Genomic DNA, 4,093 nt, shown 5'->3' with positions numbered 1-4,093 from the left:
CCGCACAGCAGCTGGTCCAGTCTGGTTCTGGACCGGTGACAGCTGTAGCTGACTGGTCCTGCCACTGTCATCTGTGGTTCTGACTATTGCCAACTTGTCACCAAATGCCCACTTCTTTGCATTGCCCCAGGCTGCTGCTGGCCCACCGGTCATCTCGGCCTTTTCATATCCCAGCAGTGGGGCCCACAGGAACATCAGGGGCTCTAGGTACCAAACAGAGGCTACATTTTACTGCTCCGACTTCTCTATCCTGACAGCTCCCTCTGCATCCCACTGCCCGCCCTGGCACCATGTTGGGATGTCTCCACACGGACCCTCTGCACCCCACTGCCCGCCCTGGCGCCATGTTGGGATGCCTCCACACGGACCCTCTGCACCCCACTGCCCGCCCTGGCGCCATGTTGGGATGCCTCCACACGGACCCTCTGCACCCCACTGCCCGCCCTGGCGCCATGTTGGGATGCCTCCACACGGACCCTCTGCACCCCACTGCCCGCCCTGGCGCCATGTTGGGATGCCTCCACACGGACCCTCTGCACCCCACTGCCCGCCCTGGCGCCATGTTGGGATGCCTCCACACGGACCCTCTGCACCCCACTGCCCGCCCTGGCGCCATGTTGGGATGCCTCCACACGGACCCTCTGCACCCCACTGCCCGCCCTGGCGCCATGTTGGGATGCCTCCACACGGACCCTCTGCACCCCACTGCCCGCCCTGGCGCCATGTTGGGATGCCTCCACACGGACCCTCTGCACCCCACTGCCCGCCCTGGCGCCATGTTGGGATGCCTCCACACGGACCCTCTGCACCCCACTGCCCGCCCTGGCGCCATGTTGGGATGCCTCCACACGGACCCTCTGCACCCCACTGCCCGCCCTGGCGCCATGTTGGGATGCCTCCACACGGACCCTCTGCACCCCACTGCCCGCCCTGGCGCAATGTTGGGATGTCTCCACAAGGATCCTCTGTACCCCACTGTCCGCCCTGGCGCCATGTAGGAAGGTCTCCACATGGACTCTCTCCAAAGCTTTGTTCCTCCTCCACTCGCTGTGATATGAATGCCGCTAGCATTTGTAAAGTTCTCAAGATCTTCCATTTCGTCTAGGTGTTTCTACCTCAGCACTTAGAGGGAGAGAGGAAGTGAGGACCCGAGTGGCTCATGCCGCTTGCTTCACCTATGGCCTGTCTCCTTTCCCTTTCTTTCCACCATGCTGAAGGATAGCATATTTTACTTTCTCCACCTCAGGATCTCCGACATGAGCTACATCAGAATCTCTTGAAGGGCTTGTGAAAACACAGATGACTCAACCGCCTCCCCAGCGTTTCTGATTCAGCAGCTCTGAGATGGGGCCTGAGAAGGTGCACGTCTTTTATTTTTTAATATTTCTTATTTATTTCTTGTTTATTTGGCTGCACCGGATCACAGCATGTGGGATCTAGTTCCCCGAGCGGGGATTGAACCCGGGCCTCCTGCATTGGGAGCACAGAGTCTTAACCACTGGACAACCAGGGAAGTCCCGAAAATGTGCATTTTTTTCTTAAATTTCATGTATTTATTTTATTTATTATTTTTTGGCTGTATTGCGTCTTTGTTGCTGCAAGGGCTTTTCTCTAGTGGTGAAGGGGGGCTGCTCTTCATTGTGGTACATAGGCTTCTCCTTGCAGTGGCTTCTCTTGTTGTGAAGCACAGGCATCAATAGTTGTGGCATGTGAGCTCAGTAGTTGCAGCTCCTGGGCTCTAGATTGAGGGCTCAGTAGTTGTGGCGCATGGGCTTAGTTGCTTTGAGGCATATGGGATCTTCCCGGATCAGGGATTTAACCCGTGTCTCCTGCACTGGCAGGTGGATTCTCTACCACTGAGCCTTAGGGAAGCCTAAGAATGTGCATTTGTTACAGGCTTCCTGGTGATGCTGTTGCTGCTGGTCTTCTAACCACACTGTAAGAACCACTGGTCTACCTTCTACCCTGATTTCTTGTTCCCCTTAATTTAAAGTGAAATTCTAGAATCTTTTCAGAAGACTTGATACATAATTTGTTAATGGATGCTAAAGGAACTTAGAAAATCCTTTTTCTCAACAAAAATTTTTCAAACTATTGTCCTCTAAGGTGGGGGTGACTATAATTTATTTGTCCAAACGGGAATACCTGTAATGGTTAGGTAAATTAATAATAATAATAATGCCAAGATCACGAGAGTCACTGGGACTGCCCTAGGCAAACCAGGATGCCTGTTTACCCCATGCTACAGCTCAAGAAAATCATCTTTGGAACGCAAAGCCATGACTTCCTTGTTCTAGGAGTAAACCGACTCTCCTGGGATAAAGAGGTTGGTGGCTCAAAATTGGAGTTGGAAGGCTGCCAGGGAATGTGATTTAAGAGGGAAACAAAAATATAGAGGTTTAATATCTTCAAAACATCATCCTGATTGTATTCATTTGAGTTTCCCACCTGTAGCACCAAGGTGACCCAGTGGTAAAGAATATGCCTGCAATGCAGGAGACGCAAGACTCAGGTTCAATCCCTGGGTTGGGAAGAGCCCCTGGAGAAGAGAATGGCTACCCACTCCAGTACTCTTGCCTGGAGAATTCCATGGACAGAAGAGCCTGGCAGGCTATACAGTCCATGGGGGTTGCAAAGAGTCAGACATGACCGAGCCACGAAACACGCACCTATAGCACCAAAGAGCCTGACTATCTTTCAGCCACGAAATAAAGGCTGTTTGCACTTTCTTCCAGACACAAGCCCCACCAGCTCTGTGGGCATCAGCCCTCTTCTCCATCCCCTGGTGTCCTTAGCTATTTCTGGGCATGCCCCAAGTAGCAGCTCACAGGTGCCCACAAACCCCAGAATGTCAGTTGCAGCCCCCCAGGAAGGCCTTGTCCTTCCTCTTCTGCTCCGGCTTCTTCTTCCCCTCCGTGGTCCCCAGAGCCATCTGGAGCAGTTTCGCTCCTGCAGCTTCCCATCACAAGGGCCCCCAGTTCCATGCCAGGATGCTGCCTCCAGATGCTCCCTTGTCTCTGGTACCAGAGCGTGGCCTGGCAACTCCCTGCCTCTCTTTGTTTCCTGGGCCCCAAAGTGGATGTGTTTTGAAGGCATCGCCAGTAGGAGTTGCTTGATGGTTGGAATTCTGGGTGCAGGAGGAGAGAAGTTGAGGATGATTCCAGGGTTTTGATTCAATGCATGAGACTGTTGTTATTTAGGATGGTTGGAAAAACTGGAAGACTATGGGTGGAGCAGGTTTTCTTTGTGAGGAAAAGGAAAGATCAGTAGTTACATTTTGGTCACCATAAAGTCTGTGATGTCACTTGGATGTCTAAGATAAGAAAGGGAACAATGGACCTTCCCTTTCAACTTCTACACAGAGTTGAACCGAACTATAAAGGTTATTTTCCAATTCCAGCAGGCACTGTTGTATGGCTGTCTAACTGCCCTGTTTTCTTTTTTCCATCCAGACTGGCAGAGTGTAGATTTTGTTCCAGTGTCTGACCTCAGCTGTGTGACTGGAGAAAACACTGTCTAAACCAGCCAGGTCACCCCATTCTGCATGTCATTGAGAACTAGAGGGGTAAGTCTGACACTCAGTTCTGGTCAGTGAGACATGGTGGGGAGGGGGCCAGTCATTTAGGGACTCTGGGGAATGTTTTCTCTCTTTAAAAAAGATTTACTGGTAGACAGGAGATGATAAAGCTGCTGGCACAGATACCCTCACAGTATGAAATGCTGTGAATTTGAAGTTGAAGTTGAAAGGGAAAGTCCATTGTTACCTTTCTTATCTTTAGTATCCAAGAGACATCACGAAGTTAACTGTGACCAGGATTTCCCTGGTGGTCCAGTGGTTGAGAATCTGCCTTGCAATGCAGGGGATGCAGGTTCAACTCCTGGTCGGGGAATTCAGATAGAACATGGAACTAACAGTGTCATACTGCAGGCTGACTAACCCAATTGCCACAATTACGGAACCTACACACTCCCAAGCCTGCATGCTACTAGAAAGTATGTGCGCTGCAACAAAAGATCCCACATAACACAACCAAGACCCAACACAGCCAAATAAATAAATAAATATTTTTTAAAAAAGAAATGACTCTATTAA

The sequence above is a fragment of the Giraffa tippelskirchi genome, chromosome 2, assembly GCF_054371585.1.
Source record: "Giraffa tippelskirchi isolate mGirTip1 chromosome 2, T2T-mGirTip1v1.2.pri, whole genome shotgun sequence".
In the NCBI taxonomy this organism is placed as follows: Eukaryota; Metazoa; Chordata; class Mammalia; order Artiodactyla; family Giraffidae; genus Giraffa; species Giraffa tippelskirchi.
Note: the sequence above shows the minus strand (reverse complement) of the source record.